Below are 19,144 nucleotides of genomic sequence, written 5' to 3'. Positions count from 1 at the left end.
CTCTCCCTCTCCCTCTCCCTCTCCCTCTTTCTCTGAAGGGATTTAATTTCCTGGTTTTTATGCTTGCCCTTCGCACTTGCATTATTATAAATGCTATTCTTTGGAATGTCACTAGCAGAATAAAAAGCAATCCTTCTTGGGTTTAACTTCTTTCTCAGGCTGATTTAGGTTTCCTGCATAAATTCTCTTGGCTTCCAGGAGGACTTGATGGCATCACAGCCTGTTAATCCCTACCACAGCTTCTAGGCACAACCTCCTAAGGCAAGGTGGTGACTTTCCCCACCACAGGCAGAGGAAGATCGGGATTCCTACATGCTGCTCATTGCTATTCGATGCACCAAGCCCCTAGTCTGAGTTTCTTGCCGAGCAACCGTGGAAATCGAGAGAATGTGCAGTCTCCTTATGAATGAGTAACTCGGTGATGTCCTTCCTTGGTGCTCCACCTGTGGATTACTCAAGAGGACAGCGACGGGATGACCACAGCATAAGCTAGAAGCTGGTCAATAGCCAGAAAACTCTTTGTAAACAGCTAACATCGTGATTTTTTTTTAAACTTAAGAGTCAAAGTTAAACACAATTTATGTATTTGAAAGCCAACACCAGACATTGGAGGAGTACTCTTTTCACGATCCTGAGATGGTGGATGACTCAGTAGTTCAAAGCCACCAGAGAGCAACACGGATTTTCACCTATTGTTTTTTTTGAAAAGGCAGGATGAGGACTAGAATTCTATATGTTCTTTATAAGGTTCAACAAACAATTAAGAGAACATGATTTTTATGCTTCTTTTCAGGTACTTGGTGATGATGAAGTAAAAATCTTGTTGCCATGGTTTCTTTATTGGGCCCAAGGTACTAGGTATGGTCACACAGGGTGTCAGAATTAGGGCAGGCTGGCCAGGGGATGATGGGAACCCTGTGCTCTTTTTCTGTGTGTTTAACAGTACATGTCCGCTGTGCATGATTATATCCATTCTGAGAAGCTGGTCCGTGTACATAACACATCTTAATTCATTTTAATTCCTTCATTCTCTTTTCCCTTCATTTCTTTTTGACCTTTCTTTCTTTCTTTCTTTCTTTCTTTCTTTCTTTCTTTCTTTCTTTCTTTCTTTCTTTTTGTATTTTAAGGAAGGGTCTACAGGATGTTCAGGCTCTTACTATGAGATCAGACTCATAGTAATCCGCCTGTTTACAGCCTCCCAAGAGCTGGGATTACGGGCTCATGCCACCACGCTCAGTCTCAATTGCTCTCCGTGCTCCCTGGGGGTGGGGCCAGCACAGCAGGCCAGGGATTGAACCTCCAGCCCCTGCACCTGCTTGCAGGTGCTTTAATCCGCTGAGCTATTAGGTCAGCCCTTTGACCTTTCCATAAATTAGAATTTTCCCAAAATACCTAGTCCAAAGATATTTAAATATCCAGAGGTGTGGCTCAAAGACAGGGTGCTTGCCTAGCACATGGAAAGCCCCAAATATAACCGCTGGTATTACAAAAAAGAAAACTGAGTTAAAATTTTATGTGCTTTTTATTGAGGCATGATTGATGCATGAGCTATATACATTTAATGTGTACAGAGTGATGTACCTGAAGGTAAGTCCACGCTTCCCGAGCCCATCCCCACCACCTGTGCCACAGACACGTCCATCATCTCCAGAAGCTGCTGCGCTCTCTCTTTGTTATGTTCTCCTAAGAACACTTGACATAAGCTCTGCCTCAGGAAGCTTCCATGTACATAACACACTAATGTTGCCTTTAGATACCAGGCTGGAGAGATCTGCTGGACTCATGTGTCTTGTACAACTGAAAACTCATCCTGCCTAATACCGTCCTGCTTCTCTCTGGCCCCAGCCCCTGGCAACTACTATTCTTTTATGAGTTGAACTATGTTAGACTTCTCACACAAGTGGCACTATGTCATATTTGTCCTTCTGTGGCTGGCTTATTTCATTTGGCACAATGTCCACTACGCTCACTCAGGCAGGGTTTCCTTCTCTTTGGCTGGCCAATATTCCATTCTTACATTGTGCTCTATCTACAGACCAAAAAAAAAAAAAAAAAAAAAAAGAAAATAGACCTTTACCTTGCACCTTAAACAAAAATCAAGTCAAATAAGCAGAAGGCTTCAATGTAAGACCTGAAAAAATGAAAACTATGAGGAAAAACAGGGGGAAGCTTTTTGATACTGGTCTTAGAAATGATTTCTTGGGTCGGCCAAATAGCTCAGTGGATTAAAGTGCCTGCAAGCAGGTGCAGGGGCTGGGGGTTCAATCCTTGGGCCTGCTGTGCTGGCTCCACCACTGAGGTGCGCTGAGATGGCAATTAAGACTGGGTGTGGTGGCGTGAGCCTGTACTCCCAGCTCTTGGAGGCTGTAAACAGGCGGATCATTATGAGTCCAATCTAGTAGTAAGACCCTGAACACCCTATAGACCTTTCCCTAAAAAACAAACAAACAAAAAAAGAAATGATTTCTTTGATCTGAAAAAAGCACAGGTAGCCCCAAAGGCAAAGGGAGAACCTTCTGTACAGACAGGACATAATCAACAAATTGAAAAAGCAACCCATGGCATAGAAGAAAATATTTGCCAACTGTGTATCTGATAAAGGCTTAATAATCAAAATATATAAGGAACTTTTATAACTCAGTAGCAAAAAGTCAAGTAACAATTTAAAAATGGGTGTAAGACCTAAATTCATACTTAGGAGACATATACATGATCATCAAGTACATGAAAACAAGCTTAATAAGCTCAAAATGAAAACTCTTATTACCAATAAAGAGTGAAGCAAGTTTATGTAAAAGAAGTTCAATAAAGAGAAAACATATTGTACAAAAGCTCAGATATGGTAGCACTGTGTCTCCTACCTCACCCGGAGAATGACAGCAATACCCAACAGCATGACCGAGCAGGCAGACAGAGGAAACCTTGCAGCCACAGGTGGACCTACCCCAACTCACTGCACAGGCAGATCTGGTTCTCTGAAGCTGCCATGCTGGAGGAAGTGTGTGGCGAAACACATTGCTGTGGAAAGGACCTCAACTATTCTAAATTCTGCTGCTGGGGTATTTCTAGCCCTGGCACCAGGCATGTGAATGAGAAGCCTTCAGGTGACCCAAGCCCTGCCACATGCATTTGCATCCACACGCAGAAGCCAGTTAGCAGAACCCTGCCTGAATTCCTGACTCACAGGTTATAAATGACTGTTGCGGTTTTAAGACACTGAGATTTGGGATGACTCACTTATCAGCAAAAGATAACCCAAACAGTCTGTATTAACAGATTAGCTTTCCGTAATATAAATGCTCTCACTCTGTATTAAAATTACCCTTGTAACTCTGTATTTAAAATGCCTCCAAAACAATCTTAAAATTCTTTCACTACTTTTAAAAAAAATTATGGAAAGAAAAAAGAAACAGGTTAGGTACACAGTGCTCAGAGTTGAAATGGGAATCTGACTGTGGTTTCTGATTTCTAGGCCACTATTCCTTGTACATGAAGCCATAAAATAATGGTACAGAAAAGGAACTTAGAGACCAGGAAATAAAGAACTCAGCACAAGATGCTTGTCTGAAGCGTTCAGTACCACGTAGCCAAAGGGGCTATACTGGTGTGCGTGTGTATGAAGATGCCCCCAACGCTGTGTATAGTGACAACTCAAAGCACAGGACAGACATTAAATTGTGACATAAGGATCTCTTCTGCTCCAGGGGTTTGCAGGTATTCCCTGGCTCTGCACTGTTAAGGTTGGTCCTGACCTTTGGCTTCCTTGACAATGAGTGAAGCAGCTGGATTAGATCACTTCGGCAGGTCCCTTGCAACCCTTACTCCGAATCCCTAGCAAGGTTATTGGCTGCTGCAAACCACACTGCCCATTGCTAGCTGGCATCATGGCACAAGTAGTAACTTCATGCTAGCAGTTTTCTTCTACATCCTATTAATGTCAGGTCTTGGAAGATGAAATACATCATTGACTTAGCCTAAGGCTAAAAAACAGCCCTCTATTTTTAATTCACACTAAAAAATAATCTGTGTTCCAGCTTCACTTTAAACAGTACCTTTCTGTTAGCATGAAAATGGTCTCAAGACAGCAGCTAAACAATGCGAGGCACATATACAAGCTCCATCTGTATGGAACACACTGTTCCAAAAACATCTCTGAGCAGTTGGGAGTGGGGGCACTGAAGCAAAATAACCTTTTCTTAAAGAAAAATGAGGAGGAAGAAAGGAAGTATTCCAAGTGATTAACCATAGTGCTCTGAGTAAATAAATCTGTTTGCAAAGCACATACACATTTTCTTCAAGTAAAAGGAGGAGGAAGAGAAATGAAGCATGTAACAATAGAGATTAGAATAAACAAATCCTTCTAGAAGGCACAATGTAAAACCATTGAATGCCATGTTCTCATAAACCCTGAAAGGCATAGGAAGAGGTCTAAATATAGTTAAGAAAAATGTGTGGTTGAATAAACACACGTAGAATGTGATCTCAATTTTGAATACCAGATACTGCCACTTTATTTATCTACTTTATTAACTCTTAGAAAAGAGTTGAAAGGATATACAATAAAATATTAACATTCACTTCACCAAGTAGAACGCATAGTACTTTTCCTGTGCTACTGGTAATATTCCTTTTCTTCAGTAAATGTGTGGCTTTTATAATCTGCAAGTTGTTTTAGAAAACTAAATTCACCTCTGAATGTATCAGATATTTAAATAGTTTAAGTGAAAGTAATTGATTTTTATATTCAGTATGTGATAAAGTATAGTAAGGCTGGATATATCCATCTTTTAAAGTCAGCATCACTAAGTTCAAATAATTAATGAAACAAAATAAAATCAGACTGCAATAAGCAGCTTCTAATATAATCTGTGCCTGCTTTCCCCCAGCGATTGCTTCTAACAAAAGTATTTCCTACCAATGAGCGCTGGAAATGGAGACGCTAGTTACTCAGTCAACTTGGGTTCCCGCTGTACTCTGACACAGTTGGCTCACTGCAGTTGCTAGGCATAAAATTTGCAAACATTTATCTTGTTCCTCCAGCTTAGTTTACAGGAATCTCAAAAAGAAAGCACATTGAACTGCGAAGTATTCTACTGCTGACAGCCCAGGATTTTAGATTTCTCCCAGTCATGAATATCAGCTCTCTAATGCTTTCAATCTAATTTTCAGATGCATACCAAACCAGACCAGACCAGAAGAGACCAAACCAAACCAAACCAAACCAAGACAAAAATCATGTAAGAGCCAGATTTAGGGTAAAAGAAATCATCCTGCAGCCTAATTCTGCTGTGAGGAAACTCCTTTCGGTGCACGGCATCTGCAGCAGAACACTGGCGCTGCAGCCGGTCGGGTCCGCCCCTGCGCGGTGCAGCGCAGAGCCCCCTGCGACAGCCTCTAGCTGCCATGGGCTGGCTCCGGTTGCTCCCCAGGGACGCAGCCACTTGGTCCCAGCGGCAGCATCGCTCCTCGGGACGTTCCCATTGGCACCTACCTGTGCTCCACCTGGGCGACAGCACATCGGCTGCTTTCAGCTGATGCAGTGACCTCACGGGGTGCTCAGTCAGGTAGAACAAGACGCGTCTACCAGTCTGTGCAGCGCCTTCCGCGGAAATATTGCATGAGTCAGCTTTTATCTCTCAACCCCAACACACAAAGGCTTTACAAAAACCTGATTTGCAACTTTCTCCCTGCCTTTTTCCCCCTAGTGTGCAGACCACAGACTCCGGCATCACGGAGAGCCTTAAATGAAACATGACATCATTCAATTGAGAAACAGGACAATAGACACCACTGTGGGTAACTTGCAAATGCACGCTTCGCTGAGCAACACCCTCCGAGCCCCATTCTTTGGTGAACATCAAATACAGCCCACACTCGCCTAAAGCTTCTCGGGATTCTCGTTAAACTCCACATTAAAATAAGCCAGATCTTGGGAGCTCAGGTATTTTCAAGTTCACTTCCTGAAGTATGAGCTTGTTTCAACATAAACCAACACATCCTCAACATCAGTTTCAAAAGGAGGTTTGATATGGGGGTGAGACGGTGAATCATACCTGGTGGAGGGCAGTTTGGAAAATTAGCTGATGTTAATAAGGTAATACGTTTTTAAGTGTGCAAATTTACACGAGAACACATTTAAAATTGGCTTTTCAGGGAACAGTTTTAAAGGCAATATCTAAAATTAAAACTTGCGTGGATAACTTAAAAAGCAATTCAGTTCTAAGATTTTTTTTTTTTCAATATTTTGAGACAGGGTTTGGAGAAGTTATGCAGGCCAGGCTTGAACTTGTGGTCCTTTTGCCTGCATCTCCCACCGTGCTGGGACTATGGGTATGTGCCACTATGCCCAGATAGCCTCAGGCATCTATAGTTTATAAGTAGTAAAGACAGAAGGGTGTATTTCCCACACTTCAGTAAACCAGACTCCCAGTTATTTGGGCTTTTGATTTCCCTAAGGCCAGCTGACCTTTTTAAAATCCTGTATCTATTGCTGTATAAAGATTTAAACGCTTTCTACTAGAGAAAGATACTGAGTTCGTTAGAGGAAGGTCTGCAGAAGTACAAACATGCTACTGGAAATGGATATCGCTGTACCAAGGAAGTGAAATTCAAAGTGTGCATTTTGTCCATGGGGAGAGAGACACCTAAAACTCAACTACTTCAAGGATTAAAATCCTTTAAGTAGAAGTTCCGTTTAAAGCATTCACTTGTGGTTATGAGAAACATTAGCAGATCATCTTTAATATAGCTATTTCTATCATGCTTATTAAGTGATTTTAAACTAACAACATAATAGGATAATTTGCTTGAAGGCCCATTTCCTTTCAAATAAGGCTGAACATACAGAGCGCTCCTTGAATCAGGCCTTCGGATGGTAGGAAGCACGTCAGTTGGTGCACAGGCCCAGTAGCAACAATTTTCCCGAGCCGGGTCCACTGGGATCCACTGGCATTTGGCAAAGCAGGACCCTGGAAGGCAGCTGAGAGGAGGGGTCCTTCCTCGGCTGTGCAGACTGTCTTAGCTTCCATCTTCACCCCAGGGATCCTCTGGCCTCTGAGTCCGTGTGTGAGTGTGTGTGTGTGTGTGTGTGTGTGTGAGAGAGAGAGAGAGAGAGAGAGAGAGAGAGAGAGAGAGAGAGAGAGAGACCTGTACTCCTGGCCAGGCAGCACCCTCCTTTCTCCTTAACCGAGTTAGCTCCAACCTCGCACGCTCTCAGCCCACCTCCAGACTGCTCTTGCCCTTCTCTGTCCATTTGCTAAACGGCTGCTTACTACCCGTAGGGTAAGTGTGGCACAGCCTCCTATTTAATCATTTTCTAATTGTATCTTCCAGCTCTCATTGTCAGCTGTGGGGACCAGGGAACCTTCCTGTACTGGAAGAATCAAAGATTTAACCTCCTAGATGGAACTGAATATACAGTCTCCTGGCTTCCTGACTCACTTATTTTCTGTGCCCAGCCTCAGATATTGTTGGTGATTATTATGCAATAAAATGTTATTGTCGTTGTTTATTTTTGCCAATAAACACAATTTTAGAAAGCCATCTCTAATAGATGCTGTGTACATTATAAGGAAATCAAAGCAGCAAAGTGCTCCGTGGTAGGCAGGTGGGCAGTTTGCTAAGCTTACTGATAGGACATGTGACAATGCTGAAAGGCAGCTTTGAAGTGACATCCAGGCCATATTTGGTCCCAGAAGGCAGTCATGTCTTAGTTTGTCTCTGATTCTTGCTTTGGCAAGATCATCAGTGTGTGTGAAAACCTCTGGGATCCCTGCACTGAACCTGAACTAACTATACTGCACCTACAAATAAGGAGTTAAATCGAGGCTTTTGAGTTATAAGCTTTTGTCAAGTAGGGGGCACACACTTTTTGCCTTTATAATTACTCAAGTATGGATTTGCAAATTCAAATTAACAAATGAGCAGTGCAGGGACTCACAGACACACACACACACACACACACACACACACACACACACACAGGTCAAGAGGTAAAGAAGAGAGAAGAAATGCATTTCTTGAGCAACCTTCAACTTTCATCCCAGCGCCCAGTTTCCTTAGGGCCCCCACGTGTTCCATGTGATCTTTCCATGGCTGGATGGCCCCAGCCCCATCTCATACTCCACACCTCTGTCCTCCCGATCCTGCAGGTAGTTCATGGAGGCGCCCTGCTGTCTTGCCACCAGACCTCACACAGGCAGCAGAAGGAATCCCCTGACACACGCAAGGCACAAGCGCCAGTATCCTCACTGCTTCTCAGAGTAGCTCACTTGCTGATGTTAACAGTGGTAAAGATGGTGGTTTGGGCCAGCAAAATGTCTTTCTAAATGACAGTGTGACTGGTTGCAGGTACATGCACATGTGTGTCTCTTTAGGGGATGACACACTGTACTCTTACTGGAAAGCAACTCTTTTTAGTTCCCTTCCAGCACTGATCATACAATCAGGAAGTAGGGGTGCTTTTCCCAGTGATCCCACCTGGAAAGGGTGGCAAGGGACAGCAGCCCCCGTCTGGACAGCAGGTAGAGCAAAGACAGAAGACATCAGGCAAGGGAAGTGAAGGCCAGCATGGGACCTACCTATGAGATAGCCAGAAGGCTTTGCCATTAAAAAATAGAAATCCTCCCTAGAACTTTGTGGCAAGGCCTAGGCTCTTGCTTCATGTTGTGTAACCCTTATCCAAAATGTTTTGGAACAGGGTTTCAGATTTTAGACTTTTTATTTTAAATTTTGGAATATTTGCATATACACAAAATACCTATGTACATAGCCTGAAGTTAACTTTACACAATATTTGTAATGGTTTTGAATGTAAAAGAAATTTTCACGGCCTGGAGTTTCCACTTGTGACATCCTGTTAGCATTCAAACTGTTTCAGATTTTGGTGCATTTCAGATTTTTTGGTGCATTTTGGACATCAGCCTTTCAGATTTTCAATCTGTATCAGAAACTGATTGCTTTTTGGTTTAAGGTAAAAGTCATCAGTTAAAACTCTGAAATCCCCTAGAAAATGGGATAGAATCATTGCCAACCCCCCCGAAGGAGCCTGCCTGTCGTTCCTATATGGACACTCAGGAATGAGGCCCCAGTGGCTTGCCTGGTCAGGCTGGGAGGGAAGACAGGTGCCAGCACAGGGGGCACTGTTGCATGGACCTCGAAGATCTAGCCCAGTGGAGACAGTTTGCTGGTTTGGCAGCCAGGCAACAGCTCCAACCAAGAAGCTTGTAATGAAGGGGAAGCCCGTCTTGGAGAGAGGAGGCAGGGCAAGGGCATGCATACCTTCTGGGGCACAAGAAAAGATCTGCTTTGTATGACCAATACTGGACAGTGCAGATGTAGAGAACTACTGTTTCAGACACAAAGGTGCTAGAAATCACGAGGGGATATTTCAAAACATGTATAATGTTTTACACATGGAAGATAGCTTTTTTTTTTCTTCTCAGTATTGGGGATTGAACCCAGGGTCTCTGCATTGAACTATATCTCTAGTTCTTTTTTATCTTGAGATAGGGTCTCACTGAGTTGCCCAGTCTGGGCTTGAACTTGTGATTTTACTGCCTGAGCCTCCCAGTGTGCTAGAGTTTCAGGGATGTGCCACTTGCCACTTGTCTGACTGGAATGTAACAGTTTTTTTTATTTTTATTTTTGTACTGGGGATCAAACTCAGGACTTTGCGCTTGTGGACAGGCACTTATGCCACTAAGCTATCTCTCTGGCACTGGCACACAACAATTTAAAGGCTGGAGAAGTTTGTGTCTGAGAACTCTGTCTAGTGAATTAAGCTTTGCCATTGTGACAAATGATAGGACCAAAACAAATAATAAAAGTGGCTATTTTCTGATGCACAGTATAGTAACAAAATATTTTTAGCCTATCCAAATGTCTTTGGGAAAAAATGTTATGATATTATGTTTTCTAACAGTATACCACCGAATAAGTGCAACAAACATTGAAGTGAACCGCCTACCCAAAAGTGCCACACATTCCCATTAAAGACCTTTGAAGGACATGCTGACCTACCCAAAAGCGAGCAGTAGTGTCCTAAGGCCCTTCTGCACTGCAGTTATTCATTAAAAATCCATACACACTCTGCCAGGAAACACCACAAGCTACAACCTCTGCCTTCTGAGTGTTACACGCACTAATCCAGATACACGGTCCAACAAATAAATAAGAAGTTCTAACCTGGTGTTTTTCTTTCTAAAGAGCTAGTTTTCAGAGTGAAATTTTAATGGCAAGAAAGTTTGTTTTCACAAGTTGAAGACATATTTACTTTCAGCAAAAGACAGAGGTCTAAGGCACCAAATACGAGAGAGAGAGAGAGAGAGAGAGAGAGAGAGAGAGAGAGAGAGAGAGAGAGAGAGAAAATGAGCATATTTTTTTGTCTTGTTCTTGGAGCACCAAATCTGACAGCAGAGCACAAGCAACAAATATTAGTTACCATTCCTCACATCCTCCAACTGAAAACCTAGTTTCCGTCCCCGACTGCAGTAAATGTCAGTGTGGAGTTTGGTCATGACAAGCACACAAAGCCCATTGTTTCCCAGAACTCGGGTTTTCACAGCCCACCCTTCCCTTGCAGACAAATTATGATTTAACTTCTGCCTCCTGTACCTATCATTCAGCTGAGGGGTGGGCAGGGGTGGCCTTGATAGGTGCGGGTTCCGGGGCTCTAACATCTTGCTCTGTCTTAGGGCTCCTTTGTGGGCTCATTGCTCCTCTTCTGGGCCAATCATTAGCTCTTTTTTTTCCCCCTCAGGTCTTTTATTAGGATATTTGGTCTTTATTTTCCAGAGACAATGAAATCAAGTGTTGGTTATTTCTGAACTGCAGTTTCTAGATAGTAAGCAAGCAAATATGTTACAATAAGCCTCTGGCTTCCCACAATCTACGAGTCCCATCTTTAAGGACACCCCTGGAGGACTCGCTGTATTAAGCACAATGAGCGAATTATCCCTGGAAGAATGCAGTCTGCTTCCAGACACATATTTCTCCAGCAGATAAACACACATCTAATCCGTTCATAACTGAAGGCATTCAACACAATCTATACTTTGAAGAATACTCTAAAAAAAGTAGGACTTGAACTTGCAGAAGGGGCTGGAGTGTTTTGCCGAAATCCTGCAGTAGGATTTTTCAAAATATAATTTAAAGCAAGAATCTCTTACAGTTCCAGAGTAACAACTGTTGTCACATCCTGGCTAAGGGGGACAACCCCCATTTGCTGGCCTTTTCCTCTCCTCTCTTTTGTGACACACTTCCTTGCAAGCAGTGAGGTGAAGTCATGGGGGTGGGGTGGGACCCTGGACACTGCCGCTGTCTCCACCCTCGGCTGACCCAGAAGTTGTGGCTTCATAGCTGATTCTCATGAGCAGCAGAGGTGGGAGACACAAACGAGGCACTTGGTGCAAATTTAACGCAGTTTCTGAGCCAGTTTAGAACCTGCCTAGAGCGACTGCCATGTTTCAGGGGTTATCAGAGTCTTTCTTCTTCCCCACTCCCAAAGCTACTGTGTCACAGTGGTTGACAGCTTCCCCTAATGTTTAGAGCCAAAGAGGGGGTGGGAGGTTGGAGCTGATACTTATTGGTCTCCTGTACCATGTCACAGGGACAGTCCTACTGAGGCAGGAATGTGTATGACACCAAATGCAGATTCCACTCCGGAGAGGCAGAAGTTTCTCCTAAGTGATTTCAGGTGACTTAATTCTTTCAAGAATTTGCTTTTATTAACTGCTTTTAATTGTTTTTTTGAAAACATTAACAAAGCGATTTTGAGCACTTTTAATAAAAAAGGGAACTACAATCGTATTGTATGCAACTAGTTTCAGCAGGTACAACCAGCAATAAAGCCCTGGGGAAATCTGATTTTTTGCACTAAATGAAAACATTAAACAGGGATTGTTTTTGTCATTTATGGCATAGTAAAGCACACTGCAGAACAAGATTATTGTTTGAACCTCAAATGTACTACACCCAAAAAGCTTTCCTTCTTTTCAGTTCAGAAGTCAGCACTTATTTCAATTATATGCAAAAGTATTTACTTCATTAAGTCTCGTGATAATAAACAGCAGGCATCATATTTTAAACATCAAAACAATCATAATAATCTAAGAAAAGAATGTATTCCACAACAATTAAGCAGAATTACAAACATAAAAATGTAAATAACTATGATTGTCCAGTTAACACGATCAGTCTCAAGGCATCCAAGAAAAAAAGTGGTTACAGGAACACCTAGAACTGTACAAGATAAATTAGCAACATACTCATTTGTGATTGTATATTAATATAGTGAAGCAAACTAAGCTCTTCCTTCTGCGATATTCTCATGTAAGGGATTAAGAAATAGAAATATGTCGAGATCAATGCGCAATGCTGCAGAAGGCGAGTTTATCTGTTCATCTTGCTGTCTTTTCACAATGAAGCACATTTAAAAAGCTTGAGCTGTGAATGAAAGCAACAAGGGCACTGACCCCAGCGTGTGTTTACGGATGCCCACCCGCTGCCCGGGTACGGGTCTTGGCTTTGTGAACTGTGGCTAACAGCAACAGCCTGAGGACCCTTGTCCCTGTACTTCTTCTCTTGGCTTTTAACTAACAGAGTTGCCCACTCACCCTCACTAGCTGGGGTCCACTGAGCCGCAGATTTCCTGTTGAGCATTTAGTGGACACAGGCTTTGCCTTCTTTGAGCGCCTGCCACGCAAGCGTTGATAAGCCTCAGAAAATGAATGACAAGTGTGACAGGTGTTACTCAACAATGTGGGATGCCACAGACATCAACTACCAAGAATTGTATGTGAATACTTGGCTTGATTTTTCTAACCTGCCCTTCAGGTGGACAGAGACGTTCTATTGATGAAGCTCACCTTGGGTCGCCTGCCCTTACTGTTCCCATTCCGATCTCAGAGAGCAAGCCCAGCTGGACTCATCTTTCATCTAATGTTTAATTACTCGGTATCCACGCTGACAGTCAAACTTGCTGAAAGTTTTTGTGAGTGTAAGCGCTTGCTTAATTCCCGGTTCCCACAGAGGTGCATGAAGTAACTTGTTTACGTTAACAGAACAAAGGGCAGGAAAAGGAGCTCTCCATTCCCCTGCAGGTTTATGTTAATGAGGTCACGAAACAAGTGTAACCAAATTTATTTTGGTTTACTCTAAATAAAAATGATCAAATCCTTTAAAAGTGTATAAGAATGGAGAAAAAGCCAAACTATGAATACCAGCAGTTCTTTTACTACTCACTGGATGATGTCTCTACACTTTATTTGATATGTATTATTTGTGTACTTAGACTTATAAAAGCAAAAAAAAACAAAAAAGCAAAAAAACAAAACAACCTTCCGGGATGGGCATTCCCTGCACACTGCCCTCACCCCCACCTCCCTGGGGCCTGTTTTGCGGCCACGTGTGCACACCCTGCTGGCTGGCTGGCTGGCATCCACGTAGCCTTGGCTACTGGGAGGCACCAAGGTCACCAGGTAAGAAGACAGGCCAATGGGCACGTCCTCCACTCCCTTGATGATTAGGGACCTAGTTGTCAGGCATGGCTGCATCACACACAGTTCCTTAAGGACTCCAGCCCTCCCAGGCTCCCTTCACCTTTACCTTATTTTGTCCCCGAGTCCCTCCAGCATCCCAGGCGGTTGCCCCAGAGACCAGAGGCTCAGGCTTCCTGCTGTTGCCATCTGTCCTGTGGCACAGGCCTCTGGCTTGCCTAGCCAACCTGCCCCTTTCACGTAAGTGTTCTTGGTTCAAAACACTAAGTGTGAGCTAACTCAGTGTCTTGCCTGTCTCAGGCGAACACGATTTCAAACACACTCCAGAATCTTTGGTCTTCAAAGCAGATATAGTTGGACTCCACATTTTTTTTCTCAGAGTGGTGATCTTTGCCTTTTATTTTGTGACACAATGCCAAATTTTCGCCCCTTTGTGATTTATCGTTGGTCCAAGTCAGATCAGGTAGAGCCTATTCCATGTCAGAAAGAAATGTCACATTTGTCTTGACTGATGAATGAATTTGGTCAATATTATTGAGCCACTTCCATGTATAGTGACTCAGGTGCCAAAATAAAAGGGATGAATAAAACAGTAAAAATCTCTGTTTTGGGGGATTATTTTCCAGCAGAGGAACAGAGGAACTGATGTCCTATGATCACAGCTTATCAATACTGGAAAGAGACTGCAGGGTCTCTACTCTAACTCCTCCTTGACTTTGTCCGACTTTATCTTCATTGGCTAATGACATCTGAGGAAGTGGGCATCTCCTCTGTGTGGAGCCTTCTGATTACTGAGCAATGCATCCCTGGTCAGACAACCCAACCCACTCAGAGGGGAGGCATTTCCTGTCTTTAAAGTACCTTCTCATCTTGAGCTGAAGTTCTTTAAGAACCACTCTAGGAACACACAAGAGATCACAGCTCTTGTGTGTATGGTGAGCTTAGTTATGCAAGACAGACCATCAAGTTTCCCATAGGTATTTGCCTCTTCCTTCAAATGTTTATGAAAGAGCTGTCCAAGAGGCAGGGCTCATGCGGATGGCTAAGCCTTGTAGTTGTGGAGATTGCGGGACAGCACTTAGAAGGAGTGGTGCTATCCCTTGGTCACCTTCTCCCTGTGTCTCCAGATTTTGCTTTTTAACTGTTTCTACCAGAGAGTTTTCAGAATCTTCACACTCCTCACATCAACTGAGAACTGTAAAAATGTCTTCTGGGGAATAAACGCGCTCCTTGCTCCTCTGAGACGGAGCCTTGGAAAAGGCAGCAACAGTCTGTCTTCTCAGGGCATTAGAAAGGCTGAGAAGTCACTGGGGGATGGAGGTGGAGAGAAAAGACCATCCGGGTTCTTTTACTTTCTGTAGGCAGAGCCTACTGGTACACCTGGAATTATGCCAGTGACCACTCATCCTTGTTTGCAAATATACAGTTGCATACCACAATTAATAATTTTGTTTATGCTAACAGTACTCCACCTAGAAAGTACCTTCTACTTTCCTTCCTCATTCTGCTTTGATCCTATCCTGTAATCTGTTTACATGGGTCTTCTGTCTTCTCAGCTTTTTCTTTTTTCTTCCTCCACACATGGAGCAGAGCTGCCTGGGCAAATATCTTGACACCATTTTTTTCATAACCACTTGGACAAGGGTCCTATAAAATGTGGTTCTAGTAAATCACAGTGTCATCTTCCCTGCCCAACTTTTTCACCAAGGTATAATCAGATTAAAATGAACAGATTAAAGGAGCCTTAAAAGAAGGGGTCACAGAAGGACTGGTTGGGGAAAGAGGGAGACCATAACTTCACTCACTCTTGATGCTTATTTACTGACCACGTGCAAATGGAGCAGCTCTAAGAGGACTGAGGAATTAGTTCTTACAATGACTACTAGTTATCTTCCTAGTGATTTAGTAATAAAAATCCAACCCTAGAGCAGAGCTTATTTTGTGTAGTCAGAGCCAGCATCTGCTGCTTGTGACATGATGTGTGAAAGGACACCAGACCTAGAACTGAGATATGTGGAGTCTCAGATTGATTGGACGTGTTTAACATCATGACCAGGTTGCTAACCTCTTTGGATTCCACATTCCCTCTGGATTAGTGAAAAATGAGCTCTGGAGTCTCTGCCTGACATTTAAGAACACTTTCCAAATAGATGAATCAAAGATTCCACCACTTGGGATGATGTGTCAACACCGTGACCTACTTCTGGGCTCCATGGATGGCTTCTCTTGAGAAAACAACTTTAGGATCTTAGATGTGGGCCCACTGTCACTGAAAACCATGAGCTGACATATGAGACAGAAGCATGTGGCCTATCTGTAGGTATGCCAGCTTTCGCTTGCTGTGACCAAACACGTGGCATAAACAACTTAAAAGGAGCAAAATTTTATTCTGGCTCATGGCTGCAGAGATTTCAGTCCATAGTCAGCTGGCCCCACTGCTTTTGGTCCTGGGAAGAGGCACAAAGGTCATGGCAGGAGGGTGTGGTGGCGGGAAGCCTCTCCCCTTGCAGCAAACAGGAAGTGGGGAGGGTGGGAAAGAGCCAGAGAGAGGAAGAGACTGGAGATAAAACACACCCTTCAAAGGCACACACCCAGTGACCTACCTCCTGCAGCAAGACCCCACCTCCTAATAGTCCCTTCAGCCCTGAACCCACCAACAGATTAATTGATGACATTGTGGCTCTCAGCATCCAGTTACCTTCCTAGGCCCACCTCTAAACACAGGAGGTTTTGGGGGAGACATCTGAGAACCAAACCCTAACAATGCAAAGACTGATTTAACTGACTGCTAATTCCTTAGGTGTCATAACTTTTGAAAGACACCTTAAGCTAGCACTTACCAGGAGAAAACCTCCCTACCTAAATTCTCAGCATCATCTAAGCAGCCCATGTCAACCATTCAGGTCATGCTTTTTATTTATTCACTGACATCATCTCCACTCTGCAAAATTGCATTCTGAAAACCAGGTTATAAAGTGGATTACAAAACAGCTCCTTTGACCACATGGGTGTTGTCATAATGTGTGGCTGAATCCCAAGCAAGCACCTGCTTTACTGTACTCTTGGAATAGCAGTGACATAGACACTGAGTGAAAAAATATGCTTCTATAACAGATAGAAAGTACAGTTGGTTTTAAATCATTCAAGGAGCTTTTAACTCATAAGTTTATGTGCAATTATGGTGATTAGAACAAAGGCAGTGCAACAAGCTGTCCTGGGTGAGCCTCTGTGGAGACTGAGTAAGTGAGACTGGAATATTCTGTGTAGTTGTCTGCAGCCAGGTCAGCTTATTATGACTGATTTACAAGGGCCTGCGGTAGATTGACAACTGGTGGTCAAGTTGTAACACCCAGCTGGACTGAACCTGTGTACAGCAGCAGAAGAGGAAGAGGAAGAGGAGGAAGAAGAGGAGGAGGAGGAAGAAGAGGAGGAGGAGGAGGAAGAGAAGAGAAGCTGCTAGGGAGCTGCTCATTCTCATGGAGGCCCTTGACACACTGACTTGTCTGATATGAATGTAGCTATTCTCATCATTGAAGAAGCTTGGGACCTTGTTAAATGACTTATTTCGAGGGCAGATCCCTCAGCCTGCTAGCCTAGATCCTTCATCCCACTGGCACAATTTTTCTATCTTCCACCACTGACCTTTGGGCTTTCCCAGCACAGAATTGTGAAACAGGCCTGCGTGAGACATAGTTGTGGGCCCTTGGTCTCCAGTGGGACTCTTGTGAGGCATTGTTACAGGGTCTAGGTCTTCAGCTGGACTCATATAGGACATTGCTGTGGCATCCAGGCCATCAGCTTGCATACTGGGTCTTTAGTGTGTAGACAGATTTCCTGTATTCTCTTGTGTATGACTCTTTGGGTGACTATTATAAAATAAGTCTATAAATTATGTGTCCTGTGTTGTTCCCCTTGCAAACTCTGACTACAACAGGGGCTTATATAAGATACCTCCTAGAAAAAGAATTCCAATAATATCTAACTATCTATCAAATGTTTTTTCAGGTGTGTATCACAGATTCTACTTGAGGGGCTGAGGGTAGGCTTCCAGTAGTAATAAAGTAATAGAAGATTTAGTGGCTTGGGAGAGAAAAGTGGAAGGAAGACTGGATAGAATAGGGATAGAGTGAGCAAAGGCCATGAGGCTTAGGGGACACGTTGGTTGCTGATACTGATATTGTATGTGGCTGTGGTTGTGGCTGATACTTAATGTGGTCCCACTGCCAATCAGCTGGGAAGCCGTGTGTGCCTAATGAAGAAAGAAGAGGCTAGATGGCAAGAAGCTAAAATAAGAGAAAATATTGCAACATAAATATCCCAGCCAGGGCCGAGGAGACAGCTCAGTGGTCTGAGCACCTGCCTGGCAAGTGCAAGGACCCAGGTTCGATTCCATTACCATATGCTATGAAACTAGGTGTGGTGGCCCACACCTGTAAACCTAGCTCTGGGGAGGCTGAGACAGGAGGATTAGTATGAGTCTGAGCTGTGTAGTGAGACCCTGTACCAAATAAATAGATAAATAAAAGATTAAAGAAAGAAAGAAAGAAATATCCCAGTCAACTAGCTGTGGATCTTTATATCCAGTGGAGAAAAACATAAGGATGAGAGACTGTTTTCCCTGGAAGAGAAGAGTGAGTTTCGGCAGCCTGGGGTAGTGGAACCTGGCCCACTAAGAGCATCCCTTGCTTTGTGGAGCTTGGAAACTCTGAACTGCTGAGGACAGGGCCTCAGGGTGCTCCCCAGGAAGAAAAGCAAGGGTGAGGTCCTGCCCTTGTGCTGGTGGGAGGGAAAACAGAGCTGGAGAAGTTTGATTATTTAAAGTGACTTTACTCAGAGGCCTGTTGAGGCAGGGCCTGAGCCAAACTTGACCCCCGAAGCTGCATACTGAGGCCAGCAGATAAAGCATGACCACAGATCTGTTACATGGTCAAAGCTGGTTTAAAGTTCTTTAAATCAAGGTCTCATGTTTTAAAAAGAAGGAAACTATCTCACATAAAAAATGAGAATTTTTGAGTGAGGAAAGGGTTTCTCCGAACAGTGACAACTACAAAATATAAAACTCCGTTCCCACCAGTCTAACCTTCCTGCCGAGCAGCAATGGATGGGCACTGGGCTGCGCCCGCTGGCTCACCAAGCCGCGCGATTTCCAGCCTGCCGCAGTCCTCACCACCCCCTTCGGTGTTTACCCTCGTGCTTCTCCCCTTTACGTGATCTGCCTGGCCCTAGGGTATCGGACGCTGGATAATTCCCGGGCGCATATCTGGGTACTGGCCTCTATGCTATGTTAGTAGACCTAGAAATCACCCAATTATATAACATGGCAACATTACTCTTTTGCTTCGCGATTTGTAAGCCATATGAAAACGAAATGCAAAAACCAAAACATCACTTCCGGTTGCTCTATACAAGATTCGTGGGGGAAAGCCATACAGTCACCTCCTACAGTGGAAAGATTCCGTGAGGGAGGTGAAAGACGGAAGGCTTCCAGGGCAAGGTAGCGAGGATGCCAACAGTGAGTCAAAGGATGCGAGCTCTTGTTTTCCTCTTTCCATTATTTATGTGAACCAGTCTTACCCTTCTAGTAGCTTTATGTGCCTACATGTCAGTAAAAATGTTAGAATTCACTTAGGGTTTCTGCGAAGGAATTA

At 43.6% G+C, this 19,144-nt stretch overlaps 1 protein-coding gene across 5 annotated transcripts in view; it reads right to left on the bottom strand.

Annotated features, from left to right (window-relative positions):
* The window catches only part of Plekhg1 (pleckstrin homology and RhoGEF domain containing G1), a 227,751-nt gene that overhangs the window by 87,354 nt on the left and 121,253 nt on the right, over positions 1–19,144 (bottom strand). The window contains exon 1 of one of the 5 annotated variants that reach the window (XM_004645980.2): positions 5,492–5,770. The exons of 3 other annotated variants lie outside the window; for them this stretch is intronic. The gene's annotated coding sequence lies outside the window, so the exon portion shown is untranslated. Of the gene's footprint in view, positions 1–4,052; positions 4,105–5,491; positions 5,771–19,144 lie in introns of those variants that run through there. One more of the 5 variants, XM_023706252.1, reaches the window with a different exon arrangement.

The sequence above is a fragment of the Octodon degus genome, unplaced genomic scaffold (assembly GCF_000260255.1).
Source record: "Octodon degus isolate 3935 unplaced genomic scaffold, OctDeg1.0 scaffold00246, whole genome shotgun sequence".
Taxonomy (NCBI): domain Eukaryota; kingdom Metazoa; phylum Chordata; class Mammalia; order Rodentia; family Octodontidae; genus Octodon; species Octodon degus.
Note: the sequence above shows the minus strand (reverse complement) of the source record. Positions and strands in the feature narration are given on the sequence as shown.